Source organism: Salarias fasciatus, chromosome 7 (assembly GCF_902148845.1).
Source record: "Salarias fasciatus chromosome 7, fSalaFa1.1, whole genome shotgun sequence".
Taxonomy (NCBI): domain Eukaryota; kingdom Metazoa; phylum Chordata; class Actinopteri; order Blenniiformes; family Blenniidae; genus Salarias; species Salarias fasciatus.
The window spans coordinates 9,132,205-9,150,817 of NC_043751.1; the positions used below are offsets into that span (position 1 = coordinate 9,132,205).

At 43.7% G+C, this 18,613-nt stretch overlaps 1 pseudogene; it reads left to right on the top strand.

Moving 5' to 3' along the window:
- The first annotated feature begins 1,371 nt into the window (after window positions 1-1,371).
- LOC115391725 (EGF-like repeat and discoidin I-like domain-containing protein 3) lies at window positions 1,372-17,868 on the top strand (annotated as a pseudogene).
- The last annotated feature ends 745 nt before the right edge of the window (window positions 17,869-18,613 follow it).

An 18,613-nucleotide genomic window follows, 5' to 3' on the forward strand; every position in this document is an offset into this window, starting at 1 on the left:
TAGTGTGTGCTCGCTCTCTTGTAAACTAACACTGAAAAGAGCCACAACAAAACAGATGGCACTGACTGAATACAACAGCAGTAACTATATAAACTGTAACCTTCTGGATGTCTTATTTTAAAACTGGTTTCCACACATTCCAAAAAATAGAAAGAGTGTCTCTATTTTTGTCAAAATACAATGGAATATTATTGCCATAAAGCCCACACTTTTCAAACTGTTGGGACGGGAAGTGACTGAGGCAGCTTTTGTCACTGAGAAGAAAGACAAGCTGTGATAATATTCTGACAGAGTCAGAAATTTGGAGCAATCATCAACAGAGATGGAAGAAGGTACCAGCCCGCATTGCACCTTTAAACCGATACATTGTTGCAACTCCTCAGTGTGGAAAGTTCTAAATGATGTCATCATCTAATTTGCATAGCTGCTCATTTGCATATATAAGTTGAATTAGATGATGACGTCATTTAAAAATGATACATTGTTGCAAACTCCTCAGTCAGGAAATTTCTAAATGAAATTATTATGCAGACAGAAGGAACCCTATTGGTGCAGAGTGTGTCATGTGACATGGCAGAGATACAGTCATGGAGAGCCCTGATTATTCAAACACAGCTTTTAAATGGAAGTACAGACATCTATTGAGATATGTCTGTTGCGTTTTATTATTCTTTTGCAAATGTAGACATGATATCTACAGTTACAACATCAGATTTGACTGGTGTCTTGTCTTGTATTATCACACAGCAACATTTGTCGCATTTCCGTTTTTATAATTTATTCAGTCAAGCATCTCATGAAATATATGTTTAATTTTAGAATTCTTTGAAATATTTAAAAACATATTTTTAACATCATTCAATAGTTACTTTGTTTATTGAATAGTTACTTTGGAAACATGTAACTCCGTTGCTAACCTAGTTACTTTTTTGAAGAATTATTTCGTAACTATAATTACTTTTTAAAAGTAACTTACAAGAGATGTATGATGCTTTACACACAGTTTGTTTATTTTTTGGCAATAAATGGACATGAGAGCAGAAAATGTGGGAACTGCTTGAGGCTCATATGAGCTGCACCCAAAACCAAAAATTGGACTTCTGCGGATGAAAGTGGGTCAAAGGTTATCTGTGAGAAAAGGGACTAAAACCAAAGCAATTACTCTCATCTCGGGGATTCATAATTAAAGATCGCAATCAGGTGATTAAATTCATTGTTGCATTAATGCTCATTTGTTTCCTGGCTAATTTGAGCCCCGTTGAACAACAGATGGAAGAAGAGGGCGGGGCTACAATTAGAGAGCAGAATGTGATTGGCTGACAGCTGACGCGCACGTGCTCCCGCTTTACGCCTGCTGCTGCCTGGGAGTTTGGAGCCGCACAACAAGCGCGAGGCGCCACAGAAGCACCGTCCTAGCCGCCGCTGTCCCGCCACTGTCCCGTCCAGCTCAAGAAGCGACACACGACGCGAGAACCGCCGACCGAAGCCGCGGACATGACAGAACAGACGCGTTTCTTCCTCTGGCTGCAACTTTTCGCCGCTTGTGCGGTGTTTGCGGTGAACGGTGAGTGCGGCTCGTCCGTTTGTTTACAGTGCGGTGGTGGTCGACCGCAGCTGCTCCCGTCCCGTCCCGCTGCTGTTGTTGTTGTTTCACTTATAGAAGGAACTTGAGCCCTTAAGTTACTCCCTTCCCTCTGTCCTCAAATTTACTCCCGAGGAAAGTGGTTGTTTGTTTTGCAGGACGCCTCGGCTTGTTCTAATGGTCTGTGGTGATTTAATCACTGCCTGACTCAGTAAAGTGGCGCCGTCAATTCATCACCAAAGTAACGGCGCAGAGAGTATTTTGCTCCGGAGCGAGTTCAGTTGACCCTTAACTAAGTGGACGTGTGGGAATGTGGGTAAAGAGAGCCTGCACCACTGTGTTCAACCCCTTCATGAACATCTGCATGCCTTTTCAGGTATGAATGCTGTGATGTTGTCTTGTGGAGGCTGCAGAATCGATGCCCTCAGGCTTTTAGTGCAGAGTGACCCATTTCAAGGAGGACGACACATGCAGAGTGGCCATTATCCTCAGCCAGTGTTAACCTCGTGCCAGTGGCGCATTGCTTTGTTTGTATTTCCATGCTTCAAACACATTAGGGACGACAGACAAAAGCTCAAGTGGCTTGACTGCACTGCCTTCCATTTCTGCTCACACTAAGGGAAAGAATCCATCAGTCACCAAAGTGTTTTCCTTGGTATGATGCTGAATTTTCCAAATGTCAACTTAAAAATGTTCCTGCTCTACACTTTGCATATTGACAGATGACGTATTCCAATCCTGGGCTGGTGTTTTGGGAAAAGGTCTATTTCTTAGAATGTGAAACCTATTTAAGGTTTTTCTTTTCATCTCAGGACATCTCAGGGTCTGTCATTGGTATTAATTTTCTCCACAGTGTGCCTGAAACTTACATTACGCATTTTTAAAGTTACCCAGTGACAGGAAGCTTAAATGCCTTGAATCAAGACCATCTAGTTGATAGAACCTTTTTGTTTCTGCCACACTGAACCAATAATGTGTGTCTCCTGACCTGATGCTCATGGGTGTGTGGTTTGCAGTGCTCATGTTTATTGACCATGTTGAGAATGTGACAGCAGTTTGCACGTGCATGGCTTCAGTCAGCGACAACAGGAGGTTTGTTTTGACTGGAAATCACTTATTTGAATGTCAAATAAGGAGAAAATAACAGCAATAGTAAACAGTAGTGCAGTAAGTGGGGATGGCATGGCCCTGTTTTTGTGAAACATGCAGATCCAGCAGCACAGAAGCAGAATGCTTAACTCCTATGTTCACATAAATTGATGATTGATAAGTGATGAGTTAGGCAGTGATTAAAACCGAATGATTTTTTTAGTTCCACAAGGCACAGGGTTGGGACAGCCATGGGGAATAGGTGTGGTCAACCTGACCACAGTGTTGAGTCACGTTTCCGGATGCAGCTGCCAACGCAGACATGCCAGTGAACTTCCACCCACAACAGCGCTCAGTGGGACCTTTCCTCACTGCCAGAGATTTAGTGGGTGGACGGTTGGGAGGGGGACCTGTTGCTGCTGTGTAACGTCAAAATGTTTACCCAGCAAAATAAGAGCCGAGAGGACATTTCCCCCCTCTCTCCTCGATTTTGACTGATCCGGCTCATTTCTGCTGCTTGTAGGTTTCTTGTCCTCTGTGTTCATGCTGAGGGGAGAAAAGTGAAAAATGGTGTTCTGTGTCAAGCTGGAAGAGGGTTTTTTTTCCCCCTTACAAGACCACTTAGTGTAGCAAAGTGAACCAGTGCTAAACATAGACACTGCTGCACCATTCAGGTGGCTGTGTGCGAAATTGCGGGCTGGTGTAGACCAACACCTAAATTAATTTTAATTGCAAGTGTAGCAAACAGTTGCATAATTGATATGGGAATTTAACCATGGTTTTTATGCAGTTAGTAATTGAAATTGACGATTGAACAGTTTGATGTTAGTTTGACAATAAACACTGCACATGGCCACACTTCCTGCGGAGTCACCTTAATGCTGCTGGAAAAGAGACAATCCAGCTCATCATGATATCAACCACGAGTGGGATAACATGAAGCTCAGTCTGTATATTTTTAAATGCTTTGCTGGCTTAATTTCAGCCATTCGCTGATAAAACTGTCATAGCTGTATAGTTACGAATGTCCGTTCCACTGAATTTGATGACGATTTAAAGGGCAAAACAGAGGATGAAAACAGCTTATTTCTATTCAGAACAGTTTCATTTCTTAGCTCTCATCAAAATCACTGCTGTGTTGAGTAACAACCCTGCTTCTGGGATCTCTCCAAAGAATTCCACTCTCAGATGTATGAAGTGGGGCCTTTATCACCTCAGAGTTCCTCTGGAATGTGTGGTTACTCCCTTTTAATCTAACAACTGTCCTTCCTCGTAGGTGTGCACAAAAGATAAATCCGTGTCTGTCTTTAGTTTTGTCATAGAGTATTTTGATGGATGATTTATACTTTTCTGTTTTCTTTTTTTGCTTATAATTGAACAGGTGCGGTGACTCATTTGAAGTGTTTCAAAAAAATCTACTCATAAAAAAATTTGTGAAAGTCTTTCAGCGCAAAGATTTTTTGCGTATTTCTGTTATACAGGCACATATTGTGGTTGTTCATACATGATGCTGTATATGTACTAATACATCAAAATACTCTAACCAAAAAGAGGATTAGAGCTGCACCGATTTGCCAAAGTGACTCATGACTTGAGCAAAATGCAGGACCCGGTGCTTGATTAGGATAATTCTGCTTCAGTATTAACACCTTGAGTTTTTTGTGACAGATATTAGTGATCGTGTGAAGGTAATGATGCGCGGTGCTTCGTCAAATCAAGCTTTTACCATCTGCCTGTATTTGGTCTTCCTTAAGGCTGCTGTCTTCTTGCTGAGTATATCATTACTTTTCTCACCAAATCCCTCAGGACAGGACAGACTCCCAATTCCATCCGAATTTTAAATAGCTTCCTTGATCAATGTTTCATCACAATATGGGCTTTCTTCTAATTAGGGACGCTTTATTAGCCGCCCCAGTTTCCAATCTGCTATGTTAAATATTTCACTCGCTCTCTTGTGAGCTTAAATACTGAACCAAGGCGGAAATTGGTGTGAAGTCAGTATGACTTTCATACAAGATCTCGGAATTCATTTGACAGCAAGAAGGAGCAAATTAGTGCCAGTGTTGACACGGGTACGGCTCCGTTCAGCCTGCTGTTGCTGTGGCACTATTTCCAGCTCTATTCCAGTCACTGCACTTCAGCGCAGGAGCCGTTTTGTTGATGGTGTGTGACTCTAGAGTATTTTTAGCGCCTGGCCATCATGTGTGTGTGTTTTTAAATTATTATTCTTTTTTTGGGAGCAACAGCAGATGGCTGTGTTTCAGAGTCCCAGTCACAGATTATGAAGATCTCACCTGCAGCTGGAGTCCCACTGATCCCCGTGCTGAGCAAACAGTGGGTTTTCTGAACGCTTGCACTCGTCTGCTCCCTATAAATCCACACACTGTCACGTGTGCAAAACATGACTTCTCCTCACATGTCCGTTCATTCAGTGGTGGAGTTTGGCAGGTCATCAGACTAGATGAACACTACAGTTTTAACGAGGGTCGGACGTGTGTGTGTGTGTGTGTGTGTGTGTGTGTGTGTGTGCGCGTGTGACGTAAGCTCCTCTCCTTGGCTTTCTGGAACACTGAGTTCCCGCCCTTGCCCGGAAGCCTATATGCCCCAGCATGCTACTGTGTGCATGACAGAGCAGAGGGCACGAGGCTTACGTTTCTTCAGGCGCCGTCGGGACACATTGCATATGAGCACTAACGTGCACACTCGTGTAATTTGTGCATCCTCTGCAGTGATAATGGGAAAACTGAGGCTGACATGTCAGCGTGTCGGGTTGTTCCCTCCAGGATTCCCACCGTGTTTTCAAACACATTCAGCATTACTTGACGCGATCACTGGCTCCCATACCCCAGACCTCAACAACAGTACGATCACTTGCTTCTTGTCTAACTGCAGCTCACAAGGTTACGCCTTGGTGGTAGTTTCTTACCTTCTCCCTTGGAGCGCCGCAGGTTTGACGTGTTGCTGCTTGTCATTATGGATGTTAGTCACTGTTTCATTTCCAAAACAGAAAGCCAGTGCAGTATAAGAAGATATTACATACATACATAAGTTAATTTTTGTTTTTAACTGCTTGCTGACGTCAAAGAGATATTTTTCCCTAAGATTTGTCTCGTCTCTGAGGAAAAAAATCGCTCTTCCCCTGTGATGGAAGCTGCATTACGGCAGGACGTATCCTCAGCCGTCCTTTTTGAGGACGCTGTCCTGAAAAGGCTTTCCTGTCCTTGTCTTCAGTTTGGGCACACAGCACTTAAGATTTCTCAGAGCCAGAAATGAGTTACTGTCTTGTGAGGACATTTTCCTGTCCTTGTATGAGATATTTCTTCTCTTTTTATGTATTTTCTCTTCTGTGCCTGGATACGGTCAGTCTATGAGGAAAGTGAAAAACAGTAAGAATTCACTGAAGCGTTAATCAACAGACAAACAAAATATTATCATATTTTACATTAAAGTTAATGTAACTAAGTGCTCTAACATGATACCCAGCTCTTGATCTGTCTAAAAGCCGTTTTTGCTTTGCTAAATGCTCTGTCAGTATGGGGCTGCATTAAATGCTCGGCATTTCTGTTTTGGTATTTGAACTTCATTCTTGGGCAGCGGCATGATGGGAAAAGCACAGACCGTGACTCATAAGGAGTGAGAGAACAGCACAATGCCCTGTAGAAAAGACCTTTCCTGCCAAACATAACTCCACATACCTTCCTAATCTGCCATTCTGGTTAGAACAGAGCAGGATACCATGTTTGGCAGTGGCGGCATATGAGAAATGTCACTCATTAAGTCATGGAGAATAGATTATATCTGTTGTTTTAGCCTGATTTGACGCACATCTTTAGTAGTTATCCACACCGTTCTGGTAAACAAGGGATATTATTGTTTCTGATGAAGAGAACTGATATGCTGTTTAAGGAATAATGACGGCATTTATGAAGTCGCATTCAGACCCTGAGGCAGTGCAGTATTTAGTATGCTGGTAGCTGTAATGGCTAATAAGACTTGGTACAATCTGTACTTGTACTTAATGTGTTATTCATTCAATAATTGAAACTCTTTGAGTTCCTTACAGTAGCAGGTGCTACATTTTAATTTTTCATCCAAAATTAAAAAAAGAAAAACTTGGATTTTCACGTCATTAGTGTGGGTTACAGCTGTTCATGTCTTCACATTTGTTTTAAGTGTCTGATTTGGCTCAGTTAGGTTGATAGCAACTCACTTTCCATTGATAATTTCCTGATAAACAAAAGCAGAACTCGAGCCATTTTGGCAGTTTGGGGTATTTCCACTGAGGTTTGACCGCAGTCTGCTGGCTGACCACCTTGACTAAAGCGTCACTAATTTCATTTCCTCACTTCCACACAGACTCGTAAAAAAATCTTTCACACAGGGCTTATATACTTACATGTGTCTGTTGGCTTGGTCCTGTAAATTCAGGAATGTATTGCCATTTGTTGAAATTTATCTTTTGGCACCGAGGTTCTGCTGAGTGCCGCTGCCCCTCAGTGTAGGAGGGGAGGCCGTGTTCCTTCCTGAAGATAAACACGCTCTGAGGTTTTGACCAGGATGTGTTTGCTCTTCCCAGTGAGCCTGCTGCCTCGGAGTCCCCCGGAGACCAGAAAGCACTTGTGGGCCTTGACACTGGATACAGTCCTGATAACCCTGGACATCCTTGAAATGCAGTTCATGAATAAACAGCCCGACAGGATGTTTGTAAAATGGATCTCTCGCTCCCTTCTCAGCGAATATGATACTAATGCACTGCACAGCTTTCTTTGATGGCTGGGTGTTAATTGAGTTCCAGGTTTTGCACATTAGTGGTTAAAAATGACAAAAGCAAAGCTTTTGGCCATACCAGGCAGTAGTCTGGTGGCGTCTGCCACAGAAAGGGTGTACAATGTCCTAAATCTTTATCAACTTTACTTCTGTTGAGGAAGTCGGTGTCGAGCACAGCTCGAGGAGGAATGAATCTGACTTAGAATTGATTTAACACTCAATAAAAACTTTTTGTGGCTTCAAGGCTCCTAGAATTATACATTTAACACAACTAAAAACACCCTTTTCTTTATGGTGGGAAGCTGAAAAATATATGTTTGTCCGCTTCCAGGAGGCTCATTTTGTTTAAGGCGGCGAAAAGTACCTTCTAGAAAGCATTATAAAACACTGGACTGGAGCTTATTTTTAGGATGTTGTGGCAAACTAAGTGGTTCTTAAAATAACATTTTTACACCAGCGCTCCAACCTCAATTTCCTTGCAAATGATCTAAATGTTTAGTTTTGTCTTAGATAAGCCATCCCTCTTCCTCCTGGACATGAAAAAAACCCCCAAACTCTTCATTCTCGCTTGTTCCATATTATTGTACCTGTTAAAATGAGTGGATCAGTGTGTAATTAAATGGTCATTAGATGCTGTATATGTGCACAAAATCATAATTACATGTGATTAGTTTTACGCATGCTATAAAGCTGTTATTTCGGTAGACATTGTTATTATATCCCTTTTTTTTTCTATGACTCATCACCATTATTCTGTAAGCTTTGTTATCATGGTTTTTGATCAGCAGAAATGTCCTTTTATAACTACCCAGCGTGAGCGAGCATGTTGTCAGGTTTGAGCCAGGCAGCAGTTGCTCGCTGGTAGAAGCGTCTAGCGTCGTGTTTATAGTGTTGTGACGGCTTACTCAGCTGTTCAGACCGTCACAGCCGACCTGCAGCGCGCAGCTTGCTCTTCATTCAGCAGCTCCAGTGAATGGAGTGGGAACTGTAATAATGGGAGACAACGTAATTGTTGTCGTTTCGCTCTTTCTCAGAGGACATCTTTTATTGAAAACCTTCAGAAAACGGGGAAACTGCTCAAGGAGCTGCCACAAACATTCTTAGTGCGAGTATCAAATCCACTAAGTCTCGGCGGCTACATATTCTTGTCGCTCTCTTCCTGTCTTGAAATATGTGCTCAAAAGTATTAGATCTTTGCTGACAGGAAATAGCGCGCTGCCAGCCATGAATGTGAAATGAAGTGTGTAAACCGCAGCTGGCTAAAACAGGATATAGTTATTTTTTATGAGATGTGTTTATTCAGAAAGATTCCCTCCTGCTCCTGTCCTGAAAGCACTCAAAGAAATTCAAATGAGGGATGTAGTTTTGATGTCTATTTAAAGGCTGTCCAGCACACAGGCAGCGTCTGATTAAGTCAAGTGTTGCAGTGTGTTCTGAAGCTCGGGTCTCTTTCTGCAGGAGATTATTGCGAGGTGAACGTCTGCAGCAACGGAGGGACCTGTGTGATCGGAGCAGGAGCTCCGTTCATCTGCATCTGCCCCGACGGGTTCACCGGAGAAACCTGCAATGAAACCGAGACCGGTACGAACGTCTTCTGGGTTTTTCATTGAGTTTATTGGGAACGATGATGTGTTAGTACTCTACTTATGCAAAAAGGATTAAGCCGGATTGTTTCCAGATTCCACTCCAGTGAAATCATCTCCCTCCTCCCGTAATGTCTGATCCTGCAGGGCCGTGCAACCCCAATCCGTGCAAGAATGACGCCATCTGCGAACTGACCGGTCATTCCCGCCGAGGAGACGTCTTCAGCGAGTACGTCTGCAAGTGCCAACCGGGCTTCGATGGTGTTCACTGCCAGAACAGTAAGTTCAGGATATGTTATCAATAATCATAACCTTGTGTACTTTTCACATCTCCTGATATCGAACTGATTTTTACCATGTTTTAACATTGATTTACACCTTAAAAGTTTCACCACAGTCAACATTATTGCTGCAATTTCACATGCAAATAACCATTTCCTGCTCAACTTCCAGCAGCAACATTGAATCAAGTCTGTTCTCATCATTCCTGACATGCACATATGAACTAACTGCAGTTAGCAGGCAGTTTCACTGAGAAATCCGTATCTGCCGAACTTGACACACTCAGCACAGAGACAGCTGCTGCGGGTGCTGGCCACCAGACAGGCAGCTGCCGGCCTTATGGGAGCTCCATTCATACGTCACTCAGGCCAGGTTGGTTCAATCAGGGTCAGCCTGAGAGAGCCAAGCAACTGTGGGAACAAGCGCCACGCTCCTCCAGCAGTCTCCGGGCTCTGCCCACTGAGACAGATGGCTACTGTTTGCACAAGACGGCAGCAGAACAACAGTGGCCAACTACTTTAGCAAGACTCAGATGGGACTTCATGAAAACATTTCTTCTTTTTTGGTCTTTGATTATGTATGCCTTCTTATCCTAGGTGTCGAAGGGGCAGATTTAAGTGCAAGAAAAGGTAACATTTCAAATGGGACTGTTTGCAACGTGTCGTCTGTTTTCCTTCTGAGTCCAGGTTCTTTTCATTTCCTTGGTTGCATGCAGAGGTGGAAGTATTCAGTTTTTTTGCACTCAGTATTTATACACACACATGCACACACACGCACACCTTTACAGGCAGTGCAGATTGCTGACTTCAGTGTTATTTGCAATTTAAAAACAATTTTTAGTCAAGGCACAAAACAAAAAAAAGCAACAAAATCAGCCGTGAGATAAGGTCAGCAATAATTGAGCCAGTTTTTAATCAGCCCCCCCCTCCCCTGCTAAGAGGAGCCGTCATCCATCCTCACCGCTTAGCTTGGTTGAACTGAACCATGTCGACTGGTTAATTTGTCTCCAGTTTTAAACAAGGCTCTCCAGAGGACACTTACACTCCGAGTTTATTAGATTTCCCGTTCGTGTCTGTGTTTTTCCCCGAAGGCCACAAATCACAGCTCATCACAACTCATTTGGCAGGTAATGCTAGCCTGGCTGTCAGGACAGGAGCGCTCCGCAGGGCGGACAGTCCCACTAATTAGATCACGTCTCAAGGATAATGAAGAGGGGAGTTTATTTCACCGCGCTGGTTTGAGAAAACTCTCCCGAGGACTGCTGGGTCAGAGAGGCCCCCCTCATTTACAGCTAACTGATGACTGTTGTGACGGTTTAAATACTCTCTAATTTGTGAGTGTGTGTGTGTGGGGGGACGGAGAATGAGCGTCACGGCCGCCGGCTCCTGTGGCGACACGCCGGAGAAAGCCACTGATTGTTGAGTACGGTGGCAGAGGAAGTGCTCAGCCGTCATCCTGATACTCTCTTTATGTGTGATAATGAAGAAGGAAAAAAAGGCTGATAAATGTCACAGCAGCTGGTTAACGGGGGGAGTGTGTGAAAGCATGCGACTGCAGATGTCGGTAGACGGCTAAACTCTGACAAGTACGTGTGAACAAACTGAAGCCAGATGTAGAGGGAGAATTCACACCGCAAGAAATCTACAAAACGCAGCATAGAGTGAAATACTGGCTGCAGATAGATTAGATAGTAAAATGTTCGTCTTTATTAGCTGTGAACAAAGTATCAAACACTTCCTGTGGCGTTCTTATATTTTTTTCTCCTTGAAGAACAGTTCAGTTCAGCCAGAAACGCTCTCCTGGAAAAGCTAATTCACGTGTCTGTTGCACATCCCACATGAACAACCACTCGCTGCTCATGATCTCATATACAGACTGTTTAGCGCACGCGCGCACACACACACACACACACACACACACACACACACACACACACACACACACAGAGTTTATCCAGCTCTCCGGTCTAGCCAACAGAAAGTGGCAGTCCACGCAAAGCGCGAGCAGCGTCAGCGCTGCTACTGTTGCCAGGCGAAAAAGTGAACATGGAGGCGGAATGGCGAATTAAGTCTGCCCTCCTGACAATGTCACACTCACTCCTCAGGTCTAACTGCATCGCTTCTGACTGTCCTGTCAAATTGGTCTAAAAGCTTTGTGGGTTGCAGAGAAAGAGTGCGTCTGTGTGTGTGTGTGTGTGTGTGTGTGTGTGTGTGTGTGTGTGTGTGTGTGTGTGTGTGTGTGGGTGTGTGTGTTTTGGAAGCAGCTCCAGGTTGGAAGTGGGGAGGGAGAGAAATCGTGGTTCATTCCAGGCCAAGGCAGATGGATAGAAACAGCAGGGGAAGGAGTCTTTCTCTTGCTTACAGTCTGTAAATCCTCAATTTGCAGGACAGATTGAGGTAGATATTATAACTTCTTGGAAGTCAGCAGAGGGTGTGTGTTGTGTGTGTGTGTGTGTGTCACTGCTCCGATCCCTCATTTGGGAGCGCTTGCAGCTCCTCCCAGGATGTGGCTGTGGTGTGTGACTGTGGAACACAGGGTGTATACAGTACATGTGCTCGTCGCATGCCTCTGCCGTTGCTCAGCTAAGCCTGCCTGACGTACATTTCTTCTGTATTGTCTGCATTAAAAAGGCACTGTTGACCCATCGGGTCTGTAAAGCTGCTTATCGAGACTCACAACATGAACTGAAGGCAAACGGAGCAGCTGTCAGGTGCTTCCTCACAGGTGAACAAGCATCATGGTTTATAAAGAATATAGCTCAACGGGGAGATCATTGGGCTTTTTTTTTACTGTGACTTTCTAGTGTCTTTTAACCTTTTAAGGATTTTTTTTTTTTTCAAAAAACAGTTTCAGATGTTCTAACCAAACGCAGACGCGCAGCATTGTTGATCTGGAAATGGTTTATTTTTACCACTACATAGGCTACGAGTTAAGTGTCTGGTGTCTGGTGGTTCAGAACCTCCAGCCACCACTTTATTCTACATATGTAGCCATAATGTGGTGTTGACGTTCAGCGGGGGAAGTCCATCCAACGTAAAAGCCTGTTTTCAATTCAAACCACAATGGCATGAAGTCATGACCGTGTCAGCTGACAAAGATGCAGTTGTGTCTTCTATATTTACATTTCCTTAAAAGAAAGTATAGCTTTCAAAAAGACAAATGTATATTGACTGTGAGTTCATGTTAGCTGATGTTACTATTGAAGCAACATAAATAGTAAATAAATAGTAAATGGCAAGGCTCAAAAAATAATACTGTTTAGCAGTGTGTCATATGTTTAAAGCAGGGTCAGTCGACTCAAAGTCCAGATGCAGCTGGCAGCCTGCAGCATGTCTGTATCAAGTAACTCTTTGTATTATTCAGTTTCCTCGAATTGTCTCCGTTTTCTCAAAGGCTGATGACTCCTGCTGTTCAGATCTACAGCAGCGTTAAAGTCTGTGCTGGGTAAATATACTTCCTGACATCAGTGGATTCATCTGAGCTCTCTGCATACCTCCAGCAGACGAAACCAGAACAGTTATTCTGGGTTTTTCCCTGCTGCCAGTGCAACGTAGTGAGTCCAGTCCACAGAAAATCAGAGCGGGGACATTTTCAACCCTTCCGTGTAATGATATTGTGGTTTAGGGCACCCCGGTAATTACTGTATAATAGTCATTAAAATCTGTCCTTCTCTGGTTTATGTTGTCACTGGTTGGGTTTCTACATTAATTATACTTCACTGAACGCGTATTGAACTTTGTGCATTAAGGATGAATAGTGTGATAAAAATGTTACTATCCTTGAATCACTGTTCTTGTGCCGTAACTTGCTGTAAAGAAAAGTTTTGTTATTTGAACAGCAATGAATGGCAGATGGTTTGCCTTAAAAACGTCTTTTTGATTACCTTGTGGGTTTAAGTTTCACACTGTGAGCTGGTGGAAACGGAACAAAGAACCGGGCAGTGTTTGTCTTCTTCCACAGCAGCAGAGAAGCAGGGTTTGGCCGCCAGGCGCAGGCTGGCACCACGTCCTGCTGGCTGCAGCACAAATCTGTGCCGTACGTCGCTTGTCTGATCACATGCACTACCCACTGACCTTGGCCTTCCATTGATCAGAGTCAGGTTTCAAACAAGCCACATGAGATTTCCATCGGTTTTCTCTTGGTGCTGAGACAGATATTGATATATAAATATTGTGGTTGGTTTGCAATTTCCTTAAAAAAGCAATAAGGTTTGTTTGACACCGGCCAAGGACTGCTGGTCTAACGAGCTCATGCTCAGCTGCCCAGATTCTATACGTGTATGCAAATGGTGGACACTTTTATAGTGAGGACTGTTTTGTGTTTGCAGTAGATCAGAGGAGATGTATCAGGTAGCACATCCACCTGGTCTGTTAGCTGCTCCATCAGCGCTGCAGGGTCGTGGGCTTCTCCCAGTTCAGATAAATGGATTAGAGCCAGGCTGACCAGGCTTTGTTGTATTCTTTCCGCTCAATCCTCTTATGGGAGAGACATGGACCAGCTGACGCATCCCGGAGCTCGATCAGCCTTTGCTCAGACTGACGGTTACTGATATAGGCGTGTGGGTTGGAGGAGACGAGTGCAGGCTGTGCCTCCAGTTTGGGAAGACGACTTCTCTAACTTTGCTTTCTGCTCAGTTTGAATTGAGGGTTAAAATGAAAACGATTTTAGGACCCAAATGCTGTATAGTTAGTTCGTTTATACAGAAAATTAATAATACAAAGCTGAGAGTCGCGTTGTTTTTAGCCAGAATACTTTTTCAAAGTGTTTTCCTTTGCCTCAAACAAGGAGACGGTCTGGTTGAAAATTGTCTCAGTGGTTTAGAAAAAAGTTGCAGCAGCAGCAGCAGTAGGTACTCCTGCTCCCAGAAGTCCTGCATGTTGATCCCCTACTTCAACACACCTGGTAGTGAGGAATATTAGTTTTATGTGGAGCATGGAGAAATTCTAAACAAGGACTGTGGCCGTCCAGCATGAGGAATATCCACAGCTGTGCTGCTGTATCCCACAAAAACCAAGAAACAACCGTCCTTCAGCTGGAAGATAAGCGATCTCGCAGAGTCCCCAATTATCTTCTTTGTTGCTGAAACATCGAGGGTGAGATTCATGCAACTGCCTCTAATCTCATGTTCCCACGCCAGCTATCTGTTCTCAGACAAAGCTGCAGTTATTGGCTACGTTTTGTGCTTCGCAATCAAATATGCTGTTGGGATGATTTTTAGCATATCCAATCTAAAATTAATTGCCGTTATCTATTTATTGCCTCTGCAATCCTTACATACCACATTCATAGTTTTACATCATGTCTATTGTGAAGTGTTTAATTTGGCCTCATTACTTTTGCTGTATCGGATTTTGTAAATAAATAATTGTCACACTTTCTAACTTTTTTTTCCCTAAACAATTTCCAGAAAGTCTACATTCTGGAAAGCATTCTCTCAACTTTCTCCTTTCTATCTTATCTATAATATGTTTTTTTTTCTTTAGCATCATCTGTTATTTTAATGAAACTGAACTTGAACTCTCAGATGGCCATAAGGTCAATTGCATTCAGTTCATGGTCAGAATAAGTGTACACATGCTGGCTCAACAATGTAGGAGTGCAGCTGTGTACTGTTTTTGTTTTTGCTTAGTTTTTAAGAAGCATCACTTTCTTTTTTTCGTAGTTCACCCATGTTTAATAACTTGCAAAATTAAGTTTTAGTCTTAAGTAGAAGACTGAACATTCAGACATGTTCAGAGGTAGCTGCTCTCCTAGTTTACCACAACGGTGAACTTAATTCCGAGGTTTTCCAGTAACTCTGGAGAGCTCAACGTTTGAAATATTCCGCTGCTGCTTGAAATGGTTTCCTTAACCAGATCGAATAAAGCAAGCTGGAGCTGTCATGACCTCGTTTTCTGTTTGTGTGATACGCTTTTCAGAATTACTATACTCTCCCTGTGACATGTGAGGATGAATGTTTGGACACGGTGCTATTTATAGGTGGAGCATGTGGGCAGGAAGATGCTGCCATTTGTGTGTTGGTTGTTTGGAAGCATTTTGTTGCTCTGCTGGAGTCGTTTGCATGCATTTACTTCCATAATGACAACCTCTGAGGATGAAAGCTTTAGAACGGGGTTAAAACGGCCCTTTTGGTCTGCATTCGTCTGTATTTATGCCCGGTTCCTTGCGAATGCGGTCACCAGCGAGCGTACTCGGAGCTGGTTTAGTCACTAAGACGGTGGATGTGGGTGAGCGATGAAAAGGAGTTTATGCTGGTTTCTTTTTCCTCTGACTCATCTGCAGAGTCTGATTGGGACAGACAGTGTTGGTGAGAGCACCATCAAGAGGGGGTTTGAAGAACTGCAGACAAGTTCTGTGTAGATGCAGTTCTGTCGATTAAAAAAAAAAAAAAAAACTGTTATGGTCACATTCACCAGTTTAGACCCAAACATACATACTTCCATTGATCAGGGTAACAAACCGTCTAATAACAATAAAACCAGCTCCTCTTTCCAACCCTCTCTCTGCCGCAGCTCCTGACCTGCCGGCCTCCGTTTGCATGACGTGTAATTCACTCACACTCCTAACTGGAATCGACTTTCACACTAGCCTAGATTGGATCAAACCTTTCGTCTCATGGTCAATTTCAGCCGGGTAACATTGCGATTTGTGTCTCCGCAGATGTGAACGACTGTGCCGCCCAGCCGTGTGAAAACGGCGGCGTCTGCAGAGACCTGGAGGGAGACTTCAAATGCCACTGCCCTTCCCCCTACGTCGGCAAGAACTGCCAGCTGCGTGAGTGTGACGAGCTTCATCAAACCCAAAAAGCTCTCGCACAAGCTAAAAGATTCATAGCGTGATGAGAACCGAAGTGTTTGCCTCCTGATGCTGCATGTGGTTTTAGAGTATCTCCGCTGTTGAAGGAAGACGCGAGGAATGAGCGAGCCGGGCTGGAAGCCAGGCTGCCGGGTTTTAGGATGATCGATATGCAGCACAAATATAGCCTGTTCCAAATGAGGAATCAATACTTCATTCAGTTCAGCTGATTTAGTTCTCTGCAGCTTTGAGCACGTGCACAGTATACACACACACACACACAGCTTTGACTGAATGTGTTTTAGACTGTTATTTTTGTTTTATTGCATTATTCTCTTTTCATGACTATTTAAATTCTCTTTGTATTTTCCAGACCGCCTGGTTTATAAACATACACACATTCTTTTTAGTTAAGCGTAAGTGCTTGTAGTCACGAGTGCAGACGCTGAAATGTACATTGACAGAGTAACACTTCAAAAATAAGGAGAAATGGAGTCGAAAGTTCTGCTCCTCTGATGTTTGGTTCATTTCAGCTGTTTTTCTTCTAGTGGTCACTGTTGAAGACTCACTTGAAAAGTTGCTTCATAGTTTTTCATCTGTTGTTACGTATTTTAATTTTTATCATGAAAACTTCACTTAAACTCAGCGGGTAAAAAAAGTCTTCAAATCAAATTAGTTACAGGAAAATTTGAATTTATTTTTAAAGGGCTGTGTTTTGGAACGTTTGCCGTGTGAGTCGGAGAACCTCGCTCTAACAGGCGTTCTTCACAGGCTGCATTTCGCTGCTCGGCATGGAGGGAGGCGGCATCGCCGAGTCCCAGATCTCGGCGTCGTCGGTCCGCTATTGCCTGCTGGGCCTGCAGCGCTGGGGACCCGAACTGGCTCGCCTCAACAACAAGGCCTGGTCAACGCCTGGAGCTCGGCCGCACACGACAAGAACCCCTGGATAGAGGTCAGTTCACCGACACAGGACAATTAGACTGGCATTTTAAGTCACCACAGTGTATTGCAAAGCAATTCAAGTTCATGAGTTAGATTTTTCTCTTTGCCAATGCAGTGTCCCACGTTTTACCAGATTTGTCACTTTCACCGAGAAAGTAATTAAAGTAACTATTCCTTAATCCTATTTTACTTGGAGAAAAAAAAACTTTATTTTCTTTTATCTGTCTCCAGATTAACATGCAGAGAAAGATGCGCTTCACGGGCATCGTGACGCAGGGCGCCAGCCGCATAGGCTCAGCGGAGTTCATCAAGGCCTTCAAGGTGGCCTCCAGCTTGGATGGCAGGACGTACACCATGTACAGGACCGACGGACAGAGGAGGGACAATGTGAGGACACAAACACAAACGAGCACAAAAACTGGTCTCCTGTATTATGATTTCCTTTTTCTAGTTAGAACTCCAAACATGCATTATTGTGTTAATCTATAAGTGAGCCACTAGAGGGGGCATGACTTTGCTGTGCTGTAACTGAACTCTGCTCACTGTGATGAAGGAAGGGTAGATTTACTCTTTCAGTCATCAGTTAGTAGAAGAGAAATCACAGTGCAGCTTTGCTTCTTTCTTAATCAGGTGTTTGTGGGGAACGTCGACAACGACAGCACCAAGACCAACCTGTTTGACCCGCCGATCGTTGCCCAGTACATCCGCATCATTCCCGTCGTGTGTCGCAAGGCCTGCACGATGCGCATGGAGCTGGTGGGCTGTGAACTCAACGGTAAATATGAACCTGCAACGTCGTCGTTCCTGCATTAAGAATTGGTTTTCAGCATTCAGACAGCAGGTGGGGAAGAAGTGTCGTACAGGCCCCCCCCCCCCCCCCCCCCCGTAACATTTAGCTGCCATGTTACCACATTAATTATTTTCAGTCCTCAACTCAGTGGTTCATCACATTTCAAAGAGAGGATGCTGGAAGGATAACGCTGCGCGCCGTCTTTGAACGCAGCTGTGTGCTATTTGATTCTGTTCAAAGACGATCCCTACAGACTGTTTAAGCCGTGTGATTCTGTTCACTACAACACATCAATACTTGAATCTTTTAAAGTCTGTTGTATTGCAGTGAGTTTCTGTTCGTGTTGCTTTCTTTTTATCTTCAGCCAGCATGATTCCTCTGACTCACTTGGCCTCATTACACTGTCAGATGTTTGTCTCGCGTTCATCAGATCCGTTTGTTCCTCCTTATTGTGTTTTCCGTGTATGCATGCTTCCTAATTTGCTGATTTGTTGCATGTTTCATTGAAGAGCCTGTTTGTACCAGACATCACGGTTTGGCTGATCACACTTGGCCACATGAAAGTACAGATGTAAGGATGGATGGTGATGCTGAAACCAGCTCAAGAACGAGTCGAATGATTCGTAACCTCATTCGACATCTTAGGCTTTCTTCAGCTGCATTGCTGAGGCTTTTATAAAAGAAGTTACTGTAACCCTTTTGTCAAACTGCATGGCTGTGAGCCAGTTGGTGTCGCTCCTGATTAGGAAAAGCCACCATTGTTTCCATTATTCCCAACTTTAA